General features: G+C 36.2%; 1 protein-coding gene and 1 long non-coding RNA gene across 2 annotated transcripts in view; one reads left to right on the forward strand and one right to left on the reverse strand.

The window, feature by feature from the left end:
• Positions 1-4,162, reverse strand: part of LOC120522861 — a 189,781-nt gene extending 185,619 nt beyond the window's left edge. The window contains exon 1 of the long non-coding RNA XR_005632526.1: positions 3,862-4,162. This is a non-coding gene — a long non-coding RNA (uncharacterized LOC120522861). The remainder of the gene's footprint in view (positions 1-3,861) is intronic.
• tbl1x (transducin beta like 1 X-linked) overlaps positions 1-16,746 on the forward strand; it is a 312,413-nt gene that overhangs the window by 177,392 nt on the left and 118,275 nt on the right. The window lies entirely within an intron of this gene.

The following is a 16,746-nucleotide window of genomic DNA, read 5'->3' on the forward strand; positions in this document are numbered from 1 at the left end:
GACACTGTGATAAAATATGAAGCACATACGTGAGGATTGTGGGGCCAAATTAGTCTTTCTCTGCAGTTCCTAAATATTAAATTATTTTGTTAAATAATCCACACAACAGATTTCACAACACTATGGAATACTCCACGAGAAAAACAGTGTCTCACTTTCCACGAAAGAGAACTAATCTGCAAATTATTTAACTAATTAAACATTGAAAACCCAGGAATAAAGGGTACAAAGACAACAGGAGAAATTTTGTCCTTTCTTGCTTCGGATGACTTTAAAGAACTAAATATTCCTTTTGATGATTGCAGATGACAATCATACTATATAATAATAATGCCAACATGAAAGAAAAGCACAGGTGTGCAGGCCAGACTGCTGCAAAAAAAAATCATGATTTATTTGTACCATGTGCTGCCAATACCATGTATTTAGAAGTAACAGATGCAGCCAGAAGCTCAAGACATTCCATTGCCGTTTTTGTACATCAGCAAATGCTTTATAGCTTCTTTTAAGCTGCACTTCAGAGGTGAACTATCGTGATGAAACATATAAATATTACAATACATGTTTGCATTGACTAAGTTAGGGCCCCACAGAATAGCTTACCTATGTTTTGTTTAGGGCCAGCCCTACCTGTAGTTAGAGCAGAGAGGAGAAGCTGGATGGTGTGCCCTGTAAGCTAAACTGTTTATTTGAAGAAAAGAGGTATGGAAGGATGTATATAAGGAAGGGTGGAGAGGGCAGCAATTAAAGAAAAAGTTGTGAAGAAAACTGTAGAGTTTAAAGAAAGGTACCTTGTTAGGAAGAAGAATGAGGACAATTCCAAAAAAGAAGAAATCTGCACAGAAAGTTTTCTGACTTAGCTCCTTTTTCTCATTGACAATAAAAGTATGTTTTTGAATTTCTAGAAAGATACAGTTCTGTCTTCAGTTTGTACAATGTGGACAACCTTCTCATTTTGTTTTGGTTTTTTTTTTCTCAGGAATAGTTGAATAGTTGAAACCCTTATTTCAAAGTTAACATTCAACAGCTTGTAACTTTTTATAAACTCTACTTTTAAGACAGCAATGGAAACCCACACAGGTCGTCCCAGTTTTAAAACCGCTTCATTTGCTGCCAGTATATTTTAGTACTGATTTTAAAGTTCTGTCTTTTTTGTGAATCCTTTCATGACTTTGGGTCTAAATATTTAAGGTTTATTTTTTAGTTATGGTCCACATGGAGCCCTTAGATCCCCTGACTATACTCTTCTACAAACACCTATAATAAAAACTAAAACTTTTGTATAATGTGGATTAAAACTCTAGAATAGCACACCAGAAGGCCTAAGGGCAGCAGAGACTTTATATAATTTTAAAAAGACACTTAATTTTGTCTATCTTTTTAATTCATTGTAATTTCATTTACTTTTATTTTCATGTTTTACGTTTTTAGATTTCTTTACAACTTATTTTGTATGTTTTGGAGGATTTTGCCCTATGTGCTTTTTTTTATTCTGTTTGTAACTTTGTGCATGAAAATGTGCTGTACAAATAAAGATTGTTGTTTTTGTAAAATATGCAAAAAACTTTGAAACTTCAAAAGCTGATTTGCTGAGCTGTTCACAATGGTTTTCCTTTACGTATACCTTCATTGTATATACAGAAATGATCACATTTACTTTGTTTTAAACAAGAAATCTGTTGCCAAAGTAAAATAAGGTTGTCACAGATTCACAGGGACTCAAAGGGGAATGTATTGGAAAAGGAGGGATAAGGGCATGTAATTATAGCCTCAGTTATTCTTGTATCAATTCTTATATAATCTATACTCTTGGTGCATTAATTGATCCTTCTTACGAAAAAGAGAAAAAATAAAGATAGATTTGAAAGCTCCTCATCAGAGAAAAACTCAAATTTTGTGTTCACTTTCAAAATTACCTTCAGTTTCACAACAGATGTTGAACTGTGACTTCTTTCATTGTTTGCTTATCAGCTGTTCATTTTACTGTCATCCCTTCATTAATTTTTCCAGGAACACTTTGCCTTTTATGGGACTTATCCCACTGTATTGGAAAATGTCTCTCTGTACATTTGTGTCCATCAATTCAAATGGTCTTTTTTGCTGTGCAAGCCCTTTAGCCACCCTAATAATAATTTGTATGTACAGATGCTATCCTGTGGAATATTATATCATAACTAGGTGAGGAAAATTTACAAACAAGACATTTACTATTAACATTAACTTAAACTTGAGAAAGCCCTCATAATGCCTCTTAAAATACTTTGCCTAGAATATGTTAATAAATGAATACATATATAAAAATTCATATTAAAAGCATGGTCTCTGACTCTAGATGTTTTATAGGGTCATTATTGTCATATATAGAGGTCAACGAAACCCTTACTTGCATGTGCTAATTAACATACAAAATGTTGCCACACTTAAGTGTTTAGTGACAATAACTACTTTACCTCAAAACGTTTGGCTTACGTATGAAAAAAAAAAAGTCTTGGAATACATTGGTCATTTCCTTACAGCAACAAATTTGATGCAAATGGTATTTTTCATTCTTTTTAAAATATTTTTGTTGGTGGTTTGTTTTTATTGTTTTTTAATTTTTATTAATGTTATTTCAAGAGTATACAATTCAGCAAAAAAAATAAAATAAAAATCCAGCACTTATACAACAACCAATAACTTCAAAGTCAATCTAGAAAAAACACAAGAGAATTTCAAAAGAAAACAGAAAAAAACAAACCAAGAATTCAACCCTAACCTGAGAAAAAGTGAGGAAAGGTAAGAGCAGAAGCAAAAAAGAATATATGAATGCTTATTCTCAAAAAATTTCCAATGAAGTCTTTCCATGTTGTTTAGAAGGTTTTCGACAGAACCTCTAAGTGAGAATTAGATTTTTTCTAATTTCATATAATCAATAATGTTACTGACCCACTGAAATATAAAATGTGGGTTGGGATTCTTCCAGTTAAGAAAGATAAGTAAGTCTGTGTGCTAGAAGTAATTAATTTATCCTTCCCCACTTTAAGCCCATTTAAGAGTACACCAAATATATCTGTAATGGGTTTGGAATGATTGTAACATGAAGGCTGAGTAATAAGTATTTAAAGATTTTTGTCCAAAATTATGTTCATTTGGTGAACTACCAAAACATGTGGCCTAGTGATGCTGGAGCTAGATTGCAGTTGGATCTTGCAATGGATACATTTTGGACAATTTAAAATATGATTGATGAAAGATTTTAAGTTTATTTATTGAGTGCTTTGCACAGATAGAGCTAGAATTTATTTTAAGTAGAGATGCACCGATATGGCAATTTTGGGCTGATGCCGATATCCGATAATGTCTATGTGCTTATCTGCCGATATACATATTTATAAGATACAGAGAAAAATGAGACTTCATCTGTCTGGACAAGAATTACAGACAAAGTGAACATTTATTTGTGTAACAATTTTGCACACCACATTAAATCATTAAAAACAAATATCTGCCACATTTGGCTGGCTACCTGTTGGTTATATGGGAAACAGTTTTGCAGGTTATTGCTTTAAATAACACTTTTCTCTTTCTTTTTGATGGAACAAATTCAACAATAATGGAAAAAAATGAAAACTGAAAAAATTGTAAAATGTACAATGACAATGAAATAAGCAATACCATTTAAGAATAACAACTTTTCCAGATTATTTACAGTCATTAAAATGGCTTCTGCTTAACCACATTTGGCTGGCTATCTGATCCTTTGTTTTACAGTCTGCAGTATTAAATACCACAACTTTTTTTCTTTCTTTTTAATGGAATAAATCTAACCAATCTTTAATTTTAAAAAAACAAAAAAGCATACAACAGTAAATAATTAAATACCTTTTGTTCTGGAGGCTTATTATTCTTTTCTATTTTTTAAACATGATGGGGAGGTTTTTCTTCACAAACAAGAGCATTTCTACCTTGTCGCAGGAAATTCTGTTTCTCTTTTTGTTGATCACATTAGAAACCAAACTGAATAATCTCTCGCTGTCCACGCTAGTACATGGGGCTGACAGGAACTTGCGTGCTACTTTGGCAATGATAGGAAACCGACTCCAGTTGTTGTTCCAGTATTTCAGTGGATTTTCATTCCTCGGGATTGGTGCTTCAGAAAGAAATCCCTGCACCTGCCAAGTAGCATGCATACATATACAGTATTATATTCTGCTTCATCTTTCATATCTAAAAGATAGATCTGCATTTTGGCTTTTACCAGGGCTGTCAGATTAAGATTAGAATCCTTACAATAAAAATAGGTATATGGCATTTGAATTGAATGCATGTCTGTATTGTATTTGCTGTTTTTGGAAACATTAAATATTTTTACTTTTCACTGTAGATCATGATCTGCTTACAAGTTGCTCATTATAGCTTAAGAGACTCAGGGGAAAACAGTGGCTTCCATGAATGTGACTGGCTCTCCCACAAAAAGCAACGCAAAGAGAAATAAGACACACACCGCACTGGCACTTTCTAACAACAATGTTCAAAAGAAAAACAAACAAAATTGCCAGTGATTGCTCAAACAAAGTAAATGCAGTCATTTTTTTCTTTTTTTCCTAGAGGCCAGAGGACCTTATATCCATGTGTCTATCTTTTACAGTAAATAAACTGAAACATTGTGACCCTTTAAGTGTTTTACAAATGAAACAAGTGTATTAAATGTTACTTTGTTGAGGTCTTTTAAGTCTTTTGTGTATTATAATCAATTATTAGCAGACAGCATTTTTCAAAGTAACAAAAAATGTAAAACGAGTTTGTGTTTATTTAGGAAACTACTGCATTTAGTTAACATGCAGCGAACAAAAATATGAAGCAAAGAAGTATAGGCGTTGGACCAGTCACTTGATAAAAACTAGCGATCTTTAAAATGGGTGTGTTTAACACAGAAGATGCCGACCGTTTAACTAATGACTAATAACAATATGGGTTAACAATTTACAAACACGTATAGGCTGATCCTAAAAAGTTACATGCAAAAACAGATCTGTAAAATCCCACAATAGTGTCCCGCGTGTCTTAAGTAACATGAAGCCAAAGTTAGTGCGAGGTAAAACCAACAACCGCTCTTTTCCACTCGATTGCCGTTTTTCTTTCTTGTCTTCCAAGATTTTTTATTTATACATTCGAATTATGTTAGAATAGTGATATTCGATCTGACAGCCCTAGTTATTTACTTAAAACAATGTTGTAAAGATCTCCATAGAGCTTCTTTTTTTTTTTTTTAACTCACCTCTGTCGTCATCTGGCTGTTTTCATGAGGCATCAATGTGTTCTCTTCAAGAATTTCGTTGTACATTTCAAAGAGCGTGCATGCCACCTCGTCATTTTTCTTGGCCCTTTTCTGTTGTGGACCATCTATCTGTGATTCACTCGTTTGCATTTCGTTCTATGCAAGTTCCATCTGGGCTTGCAGCATTTCGCGTGCCTGTGATTTTACATCTGCATCGAAAAAGCGGTCTTTGTATCTCGGGTCTACAATAGTGGCAACACAATACATGGATTCTGTGTAAATCTCAATGAAACAATTGTTTACAGCCTCCAAGAGAGCGCTTTTACTAGTTTTGACTCCGAAGTCAGTATGAGCGCTTTTAGTCAACAGTTGTTTTAAAGCATTAACTGAGGGAATAACGTTAGAAGCCAAGGCTTCAGACTGGCAAATTTCTTTTGTCAGTTGTTCAAATGGAGCAAGGAGTGCGATTATGTTCTCGATCAAACCCCACTGATTAGGTGTTAGAGTTGCTCTAGGTAACTCAAAATCGGAGGCATAAGCCCCAATGGCTCTTTTCTGCTCCACCAAGCTTTGCAGCATATAGAATGTGCTGTTCCATCTAGTCAAAACGTCTTGTTGAATCATTTTCGGCGCATACCAAGTTTAGTTTGTATAGTTTTGAGACGCGAGTTGGCTGTGAATCCTTAAAGTGACCGACTATTTTTCTGCCGATCGCTATTGTATCCGAGACGCTGCGCTGGGATAGTACGCCATCGTTCACGGCAAGCTGTAAAGTATGAGCCATATGTGGCAAACTTGGGATCCCGCATTCCTCCATAGCCTTTGCAACGTTGCGTGCATTGTCTCGTAATACTACATGAACATTCTCTTTGGGTATTTTCCATGTTTCAAACATTCTTTTAAACGCAACAGAGAGTGCAGCACCCGTGTGTGATCCAGAGCATTCTTGGGCGTGCAAGATTGCTTTCTGCAATTCAAACTTGCGGTCGATCCACTGAGCAGTTAAACTAAGCATACTAATAGCACTCATATCAGATCATATATCCGTGGTAAAGCTTATGGCTGTGACATCTTCAGCAAGGAGTTTGTGCACATGACTTTCCACAATCTTATGTAACTCTGGAAGCGCTATGTCAGAAAAATAACGGCGACTGGGTATCTGGTAACGGGGCTCAAGATGCTCAAGCAGCCTTCGAAGTCCCGTATCTTCTACAACAGAAAATGGCTGATCGTCCAGAGCAATAAATTCCATCACCTTTGCAGTAATTGTTTGAGCTTTATTTAGGGTTATCTTTATCAAATTTCTTTTGATTTTTCAAGTAACTGATCAATACGTTGAGCAACTGCAGTTTTTGATTTTGTGCGCGGTGGCGCAGGATTCTCCTCTTTTGCTCTGAGAAATTCTGTATATTTGTCAGGATGGCGTGTCTTCAAGTGTGTAATTAAGTTGGTGGTATTGAAATTTCGTACTTTGGTCCCTCCGCGCAAAACATTAGTCGAACAAGTGTTACAAATGGCATATTTTATGTCCCTCTCACTCACTTTGAAAAACTTCCACACCGCAGACATTTTCGCACAGTAGCCCAGCGTCGCCTAAAGGTCTGGCACGTCCGGAACACTGTGAATGCGTCATTAATACCGGTTCAAATTATCGGTCCAATTTAGTCATCAGTCCGATGCCGATAAAATTATTTTAACCCATTATCTGCCGATGCAGATATAAATCCGATATTATCGTGCATCCCTAATTCAAAGTATGGCTAAGTTAATTGAAAGATCTTTTTTCACACTGCACCCTAGAATCTTGAAGACATCCACATATTTAAGAGGCGACTCTACAAAGACTGCTAGCAGAAAGTGGCTGGAGCACCCAATTTTGTTACCAAGTGGCAAATGTACACACTATAAGACCCATGAATTGTCATAAATTAATAAATTTACAGTAACCTGTTCAGCAATGGAAATTACGTTTTGCTGTACTTTTTTATATGTCCTGCTTTGTGCCCCAGTAAATACATAGCATTCTTTAATATACCAGTAATCAGTTTGTCCACCACCATTAAACCAATGCAGGACACACTTCAAAGCTTAGAAGCCACTATCTGTTGCTTTTCTACACAATAATCACCTTTTTCAACTTTCCTAAACTTACACAGTATTTATTCTTTGGAAAGCACATGGGATCATGGCACTTGGAGAACTGTATATAAATAATGTATTTGCATCTTGTGAAGAATAAAGGTTAAAATTTAACTTTCCAGCAAAATAAATTTTAAACTACCTGTATTTTCAAATTAGAAATTTATTAAAAGAAAACTACCCAGTTTTCCACACAATCCCCCCAATTTCTCTTCCAGAGCCAATACTGAGCAGTCTTAATGACTCATGCAGCCTCTCAACATTGTGTTTATATATTTTTTTAATTTGTTTTTACTTTGTGCGGTACTTTGGTCAGCCATTCGTTGTTTTAAATGTTTCATATAATTTGGAATTTCTAGTCAAAGGCCCTATGTGAATTGGCCTACTTGATAAGATAAACCTTTTCGTAAGCCAAAAAATCTGTTACTGTCACTACTTCAGTATACTTGTTCATATTACGTACAAGAAGTTTTGTCAGGTTTCATTGCAAAAGTGTTTTCAGAAATAGGTTATTAAAATTTGATTGTTGGACAATAAGCACCTATTATGACTTTTGAAAGTTCACTTGTGGGTGAAAACTACTTTATTTACCTACTGATTATTACGTGATGATAGCATGGTTAAAGCATCAATGCAAATTTGAATATCATTACTTTAGCTTTAAAGGTGATTTCATTGTGTGCACAATGTCACTGTTTTTTTTCAGTGGTCCAGAGCAATTAAAGAAACACTTTGAAAAGATATCAGATCTCAATGGGAAAAAAGTCCTACTGGATATCTATACTGATATGGACTGGGTAATGTGTTAGGAACGAAAGGATGCCACATCGTTTAATGGAAATGAAAAATTGTCAACCTACAGAGATGGCTGAATTCAAAGACACCCCAAAAATCAAAGTGAAAAAATTAAGCGTCAGGTAGTACATTTTGCCAAAATTTCATTGCAGCAACTCCAAAACGTACTCAGTAGTTTGTATGGCCCTTACGTACTTGTATGCATGCCTGACAATGTTGGGGCATGCTCCTAACGACATGACGAATGGGGTGCTAGGGGATCTCCTCCCAGATCTGGACCAGGGCATCACTGAGCTCCTGGACAGTCTGAGGTGCAACCTGGCAGCGTCAGATGGACCGAAACATAATGTCCCAGAGGTGTTTTATTGGAATTAGGTCAGGCGAGCGTGGGGGCCAGTCATGGTATCAATTCCTTCATCCTCCAGGAACTGCTTGGATACTCTCGCCTCATGAGGCCGGACATTGTCGTGCACCAGGAGGAACCCAGGACCCACTGCACTAGCACGGACCTGCCAATTCTGGTATTCTATGGCAAATGCCGTTCGAGCTCCACTGTGCAAGGCACTAGAGGACGTCGGGCTCTTAGGCCACCCTCATGAAGTCTGTTTCTAATTGTTTGGTCAGAGACATTGCCCAAAGGAGATACCAGTCCTGCTGATGGGTTAAGGACCTTCTATGGCCCTGTCCAGCTCTCCTAGAGTAACTGCCTCTTACTGGAATATCCTCCATGCCATTGAGGCTGTGCTGGGAGAAACAGGAAACCTTCTGGCAATGGCACATATTGATATGCCATCCTGGAGCAGTTGGACTACCTGTGCAACATCTGTAGGGTCCAGGTATCGCCTCATGCTACCAGTAGTGACAATGACCATAGACAAATGCAAAACTAGTGAAAAGACGGTCAGAAAAGATGAGGAGGGAAAATGTCAGTGGCCTCCACCTGTTAAATCATTTCTGTTTTGGGGTTGTCTCATTGTTGCCTCTCTAATGCACCTGTTTTTAATTTCATTAACACCAAAGGAGTTGAAACTGATTAGCAACCCCCTCTGCTACTTAACTGACCAGATCAGTATCCCAGAAGTTCCACTGACTTGATGCTATTCTCTGATTAAAAAGTGTTCCTTTTCATGTTTTTGAGATATATATATATTCATGGCATTCGTAGTCTGAATCACAATCTGATTGTATGGGTGGTTACCTACCAGGTAACGCTTGTGGTTGGTCAGCAAGTCAACTGACATCCACCACGGTGCCCTCTTTCAGTTGAGAGAAGCAGATCATAGAATGGATTAAATAGTTTACTGTCAAATAAAGCAAAGAGTACAGGAAATGAAGCAGGAGTTTGTTTCGGCATCTGTCAAGCGTTGTAAGCATACAACCGGTTTCATCGATAACTTCACATCCAGCTTTTGAGAGTTTAAACATTCATAAACATCAAATTGTCCACTACTGAAATCGTCACCTGTGAGTCTAAGATGTTTAAGAGGCACTGGCAGTTGTCGAAAGGTGTAAAATATTTGGCCATTTCGGTATACTTGAAGCGACAACCGAACAATTCAGCGGCAGCCATCAACTCGCATACAGAACCATAGGTGAAGGGCTTAAGCATTTCACTCTTCTAGTGCTCCTGTGTAGTATAATTATCTCCTGTATCGTCATCAGTCCACACCTTGAACTTGTCCCAGTCATTCAATACATAAGACACAATGTTCCTCCGGATATCAAGAGTGAGCCTGATATGGCCGTGCAATATGTAACACAGAGAATAGAAAAGGTCGGTGCCATCTCCGGGCATGGAAACCATTCGGTAAGTGACAGTTCTTTGATCGATGGTGATCACCTTGATAGACACGTTAATGGGAGTACGGTTGGAATGATAAAGGAAATGGGTACCTGAACAATGTAACGTAAGTCTAAAATACCTAAAAAATAACTATAATCGTAATAAAACAGCGGAGAAGCCGTGGATTAAATAAAAAGGCTGTAGTTATCAGCAGGGAGATGTGAATCCCGTGGCGAAGCAAGGAAGGGAATGTAGAAACTGGAGCGATGGACGGCCTTATATAGGCAGGCAGCCAACAACGTGGGAGGCGTTGGGTTGGGGGACCCAACGCCGCCTCACACGGTGACCGAGCGGCAGGCTATCGACGTATATATGTACGTAAGTAGGATTCAGTTAGCGTTGGGATCCCGCGTACTAAATTTCTTGAAGATGGGCCCATAAGTAACAAAGACCGTTGAAAAGTTCAATATGGCGGCCGACAGTGGTATCATACCACCGAAATAAGTACGTACATTGGTTTCGGTTAGTGCAGGGAAGCCGCCTACCAAGTTTCATGAAGATGGGGCCATAAATAAGAAAGTTCAACATGGCGGATGTTGTCGACTGTTATGACCGTTATGCGTAGAATTTCGAAATGAAACCTGCTTAACTTTTGTAAGTAAGCTGTAAGGAATGAGCCTGCCAAATTTCAGCCTTCCACCTACACGGGAAGTTGGAGAATTAGTGACGTTGGAAAGTTCAATATGGCGATCGACAGTGGTGCTATACCATCGAAATAAGTACGCACATCGCTTTCGATTAGCGCAGGGAAGCCGCCTACCAAATTTCGTGAAGATGGGGCCATAAATAAGAAAGTTCAACATGGCGGACATTGTCGACCGTTAGGTGTAGAATTTCGAAATGAAACCTGCTTAACTTTTGTAAGTAAGCTGTAAGAAATAAGCTTGCCAAATTTCAGCCTTCTACCTACACGGGAAGTTGGAGAATTAGTGATGAGTGAGTGAGTCAGTGAGGGCTTTGCCTTTTTTATATATTTATATATATATATATAATATATAATATATAATATATATATATATATATTATATAATATATATATATAATATATATATATTATATATATATATAATATATATATATTATATATATATATATATATAATATATATATATTATATATATATATATATATATATATATAGGTCTGAATGACAATCTGATTATTTGGGGGGTCACCTACCAGGTAATGTAATTGGTCGGCCAGACGGCAAACAACCACTATGCCCTCTAAGTTGCAAGAAGAAGATCATAGGTATATTATAGAGTGCCTGTCAAATAGTACAATGAGTACCTGACTCATGTTTTGCCCTAATTGGGGCTCATCTGGGGTAGGCACCTTTGCTTTGCTTCAGCCGCTGACATCCAAGGTTTGGTCCAAGCAAGGGGAAGCAAAGTTGTGAATGCCTCATGAGTCATGTACTCTTTATTTGACAGGTACTCTAACATTTTATATATATATATATATATATATACATACACACACACACACACACACACACACACACACACACACACACACACACACTCACTCTCTGTCAAACCTTTACAACATATCAGTTTTTTCATTCTTTATGTACAGGGTTTAGTGTTTCATGAAACCAAGGCATAGAAGAAATAAACAATGGCAAATAAAAAACATAAGTCATGGAATCATTAAGTGTACAAAATTATATTCAAATTTTTGATTCCTCAAAATACCCACCTTTTGCTGATATGTACCTTTTTTTATTCAGAATACCAGACAATCTGTGCAAGTCACCAAATCTGCCTTACTCAACAACTCTAACTGCCAGTCGCCCTGTTAAAATCTGTAGCACAAAGTCTCCTCTTGAATCTCCTCTTTTCTACTACTGTTAAGTTGTTGTGCTGTGAGGCACCTATCACACAAGCATGTGACCCTCAGAAACCTGTCTTCTGATTGGGTTGTGACTTTGTGCCTGCCAGCTCCCTTCCAGTCAGAGTTTCCTTTACTTTCCAATTGACTTTGCATCGTGTAAGACACAATACTCACTGACACTACAAATGAAATGCCTGCACTTCTAAGGGTAATAATGCTCTGTCTCATTTAATTTGTTAATTTACCATTTTCTTGCCATTAACACTGTTTATAACTTTTCTACAGTGTAATATGGTCCAAGTAGTAGTTCAGAGGGTATTGGAACAACTCTGCTTTAAACAGAGGGTTTTTAAGTAAACAACAGAATTTTGGATACCTGTGCAAATTGTTTACTTCAACTTGCAAGATTTAATTTACTTTAATTGTTGCAGAACATCTTGTAAACTATTAGTTGTTTCCTGAAGAAGGTCTATTTGTAATATTCTGAAATTTTCTTTTTTTTTTTAGTTTTTGCTAACCTAAATTTAAACCCCTGAAAATGGGGAAAAACTGAGGTATTCATATATACAGAGTTAATACATTTTTAAAGTGAATTATATATTTTTTTATTGTACTATAGTAGATGGCTTAGGACTTGTTCCGTTCAGTAGAATGATGTGGTGAGCTAGTAGTGTTATGAAGGGTAGTACAATGTGGTGTTCATTAAGCATTGAGGCTCTATGTAATTTTATCTTTAGTTAAGTCTATTAATGGATAGAAAGTTTTGATAAGCTTAATGCAGCTCTGCATGTAAGAAAACATTTCTGTCCTAATAGTCTTTAAAAGAAGGCTTGTTCCCAACAGAAGCTGGCCCATTTCAACATTTCTTAGATGATAAGTTTTGAAGAGGTGTGTAATGTGCAGTTTTGAGAATAATTTATTTTGAGCTATCTCACACAGATTTGAAGAAGAATGTAGTAGTGTATTTATGATTAATTTTCATCTTGTTCCCAGCACAGTTTTGGATTATACAGTAGTGCATTTTTCATAAAAATGTTGATATAATTTGGAAATAAATTCTTATTGGAATATGCACTCAGTAGTAAAACTCCTTTAATACATAAATGAGAAAGGTTAGTAAAGTGAGATATGTTTGATAATGTTCTCTCTTTACATGAGATAATGATGTGGATTAAAGTAAAATTTAATTAAATAAAGGTATGAGGTAGTCTTTAACTGAGGGCTTGGGTGAAATGATAGCCAGCAGAATATACAGCATTCTGCTTATAAAATATTTGTAAGTTATAATTCTACAAAAAACATTGTTTTAGTTCAACATTTATTTTTCCTTCCCATCCTCAAAGACACGTCTGTTCATTGTGGTTTCCATATTGAATGAGTATGTGAGCAAGGATGAATGGAGTCATGAATGGAGTCGCCTTCGCACCCCTTTAACCAAACTTCGTCCAATTTTTCCTTTGCAGTTGCTGCTCCGCGGCTCTGGAATGCCCTACCAGAGAACCTGAGTACACAGCCGATTGTAGGCTGTTTTAAAAAACAGTTAAAGACTTTTCTGTTTAGGAAAGCATATTAACAAATTGCCTCTAATTATTGTTTTATCTTTATTTTTATCTTGTGTCTTTGTTTAAATTTTTTTATGTAGCACTTTTAGATTTAGTACAAATGTAAAGTGCCTTATAAATAAAATTAATTATTATTATTATTAATGGACTGGGATGTTTCTTAGATCCCTCCTATGACTGTCAGGATAGGCTCTAGTATGTCATGACTTCAAATTGTATTAGGTAAGTCTCAGAATGTTTCATTAGAATCACAGCTGTAAAAAACTAATTTGCACTGTTTTATCTAGAAGAAAATTAAAAAGCAAGAGTTTTAAATATCCTTTCTAGTACTATATGTGGTAAAATGCAAGAGATTGACTTAAAAAAAAGCCAGCAGGCATTGTGGCCAGCCTGTGGTGCAATATCTAAAATCAAACACCATTTATTGAGAATGGTGAGAACAAAGGCCTCCCTGCATTTTGTTACTCTTGAAGACATTATTAATGGTGGAATAGTCTTAAAGTGGTATTACAGATCTTGTAGCAAATCATTCAGAATACAAATATTGATGCATTCATTTTGCATTACAGAAGCTGTATTTTGAAAGGGAGAATATTTTTTCTGTCTTTCTTTGAATTATGAGCTTGTGGCATATTGCATGTGACATAAACTATGTTGTTTACAACATGGAAATGTCGAGAGGTTATTCATTGGCCAGATTTCATGCCTTTAATTTTTTTTTCTTTTCCTTGAAGTCACATGCCACATTCTGTTAGATACTGTATTTGTTGCTTATTTCCATCTAAGACTATAGATTGTTTTGTAACTTGTAATTTTAAAAAGGGGGGAGGTTGTATGTAATAATTTTTAACAGGACCTTTGTTACTTCTTTTGCTACAAGTCTTGCGTCATCAGCCTTTAGCTATCATAAGAATTGACTCTGACTCTTCTAATTGTATATTTTAACATGTCACAAAGTGCTTACTAACTGCATATCTTCTGACCACAGTGGCACTAGTGTTTTGAAAATAGATATTCATTATTAACACAGTTTAGGTGCATTTTTCAAACCAGTGGAACCTGTTGGAAAACAATACTCAATTCAGTCTTCCTGCCAGAGGTCATATCCACTAAAACCCCCTTACATTGCTAGTCAATGCTTCTGATAGTAACAGTCATTACTCAACTTTTTTCTAGAGCTTTTATCCTGAACCCTGCATCCTTAAATCAAAGGAAATAGCCATTCAGATTTATTTCCCGCTCTAATACTTCTTTTGAAATGCTTTACGTTCATTGCTAGTTATATTTAGATAAGTAACTGGAATAATATTGTCTTCCAGCAAATATTGTTTTTCTTTAACTTAGCATCAAAATTCGATCCTTCCACTTCTTTAGAAGCAGTGTCGTTTATGTGACATAAACTGTTTTTAGGAATAATTAAAGGATTGAAGTTACAAACATATTACTTTAGAAATTTACCATTATTGCATAACAGTTGTTTTTCAGTATGTTGCTAAATATTTTTCTTTTGCTTCCATTTTATGTGTGCAGAACTGCAAAAAATCAAGTCTAGCTGTGTGTAATTTATAAATAATAAATGTTTAACTTAAGTCTTTACTACTTTGGTGCGCCGACTACTGTATAGATTTTTCAATCCATTTTTTTTTGTTAATGACAACGCATGCACACACACATATTGTCGATTGCAGGGGGCACACCAGCTACCCAAACCTGACACAGACACAAGTCCAAAAAAGCCCACGTTTATTCAGCTGTGGGAATCACTTCCAAATCGTTCCCACAGCAATGCACAGTACAGCACCAAGCACAGGAAACACAGTACTTATTTTCTGTCTTCTTTTTTTGTCTATTTCTCTCTCTCTCTCTCCCTCTACTCCTCTTCCAGCAAGTGTTATCCTCTCCCTCCCAACTCTGACTCATGGAGTATTGGCAGCTTTCTCTTTTTATTCAGGAACCCGTGGTGGCACTTCAGGAAGTCTTCATGGTTGGGCCACCAAACTCATATTCCAAGTGGGAATCTGTGGCACCGTAGCAACCCAAGGGGGCTGCCATCTATCAATCCGTGGGAGATAATACTCTGTGGACACTCTCTCCCCTGGTCCTTCCACTATAAAAGCATTCTGGCCATCCGCAACAATATATAAGTGAAGATCTATGATGTGGTTTGCATATTTGTAGCAAGAAATCCACAAAGGGAGAAGATGAGTTGCATACCTTGAAATATTTTTTTATTCCTAAGCTTTCAACCACTACCAGGAGTCCTCATCAAAGGAAAAATGATTATACACACTGGAGTCAAAGGCAATAATATAGCAAATGGGGAGGGAGATAATAAGGTGGGGTTTGGAGGGTTTTTTTTCCACAAAGTCTTAGTTAATAAGCGGATGTTCTTCTTTCTAAGCCTGAATATGCTGGATTCATGTCCAACTCATATTAAATACATACATACACACAGTGGTGGGCAAAGTACATTAGGTACAATCTGTGTAAGTGCTCGCCTCGCATACTCACAACTGTACCTCACAACCTACTTTTGCCCACCCGTGTCTTTGTGTGTGTGTGTATATGAATGTAGTGTTATTCAAACCCTTTATTAATCTTTTTAGACTTGCTGTGTATGCTTAAAAATGTCTGTACTTAACTGATTTTATTTTTCTGAGAAATGTGCTATTGAGTGCTGTAATTTTTGTATATAATCCTGAGTCTTTTTGTTTTGTGAAGAACTTTGGAGAAATGCTCATAATGAAATGCAAAATAAAAATTAAAATTGGTTAAATACAGTTATTAAAAAATAAATATTCTTAAACATTTCTGCTTTAGGCATTTTTCGCCACACATTTAATATGCTTTTTTAGATCAATGGCTGATTAGATTAATAGTAACATGTCTGTTGATGTCTGGTTTCGTTCTGACTTACTAAAATGTGCAAAGTGCAGGAGCACTACACACTTTATTTTTTATGGTAACTTAAGGCAAATCATCAGCCTAGCATCCAGACATACCAGAAATTTGAAAATATTTTATTAAATAAAATTATATACACAGTTGACAAAAATGGAGAATGAAGGATTAAATGCAAAGCATTAACCCTCATTAACATTTACCCCAGTATAATGATGTCATAGTACAATAGTGCACACTCCAAAAATACATGGAGTCCAGTAAAAAGCCCATTTTGTCAATATGATACTGAAAGACAAAAGCTGATCAAATTCCAGTCTTTACAGAGATAAATCAGTTTTCTCCTACCATTAGATTAAATGAATCAATTCCACAGAAAATGAACTGGTTCTTGAGTATTGTTACCACTCACG

Source organism: Polypterus senegalus, chromosome 2, assembly GCF_016835505.1.
Source record: "Polypterus senegalus isolate Bchr_013 chromosome 2, ASM1683550v1, whole genome shotgun sequence".
Classification (NCBI taxonomy): Eukaryota; Metazoa; Chordata; class Cladistia; order Polypteriformes; family Polypteridae; genus Polypterus; species Polypterus senegalus.